Source organism: Hyla sarda, chromosome 2, assembly GCF_029499605.1.
Source record: "Hyla sarda isolate aHylSar1 chromosome 2, aHylSar1.hap1, whole genome shotgun sequence".
NCBI lineage: Eukaryota > Metazoa > Chordata > Amphibia > Anura > Hylidae > Hyla > Hyla sarda.
Window position 1 is genome coordinate 385611414 of NC_079190.1, and position 820 is coordinate 385612233.

Genomic DNA, 820 nt, shown 5'->3' on the forward strand with positions numbered 1-820 from the left:
AGTGCCTGTTTTTAGGCCATCCTGAAGACTGGACAAAAATATGTCCAGGCCAATATCGTTCAGGTGGACCCTGTCCGGGATCATAAAACGCCTGTTGTCCCCTTCGAGCTCCCCGTGGCGAACAAACACACCACCTTTCGAGCGCACAAACCTTGCCATCCGCAAGTTCACCAGATGGCGTCGGCATTGCGGGCCCCCTGCCACGAAACCCTCGGAACAATCACCGACCACACCAGCACCAGTTCCGTAAAGATAACTCCATATCATCCTTCATCAGTGTTATGAGGTTCGGAACCCGGGAATGACAAAGGTCATTCCCCCCAACAGGAACCACCAAAATCACACTAGTAGGAGTTAACCTTGCGAAGTCCACTGACTCCGTCAATACCCCAGGCCACAGCATGCCCGGAATACCTCTCCAGTGAGTCACAATGTCACTGCAGCCCAAAGATCGACTGCCAGGCCGACAGTCCGCTCTCTGAGCCTCCCGATGGAAGTAAGAGTGACCCAGGAAAGAAACAATGGCTCTCGGAGAATCTGAAAAAGAAAAAACATTAAAGCAACAATTCTGGGCGAACATACCCCGAATAACAACCAGACCTCCAGCGTCCAATACGCTGTATTGCATCCACTGACAGGCCCGCTATCGAAGCCTCGGTTGCAGCCCCAATCCCACAGGAGTGGGTACCATACCCGATGAGCCGCTGACCTGCCCGCTGACCCAGTCTTTTCAACAAGAGTTCGCTGCACGCTGACACATGCAAAGGAGGCCCTCAGCACAACATCCCCATAGAACCAGGGAGCGTTCCAGTTGTAAGGG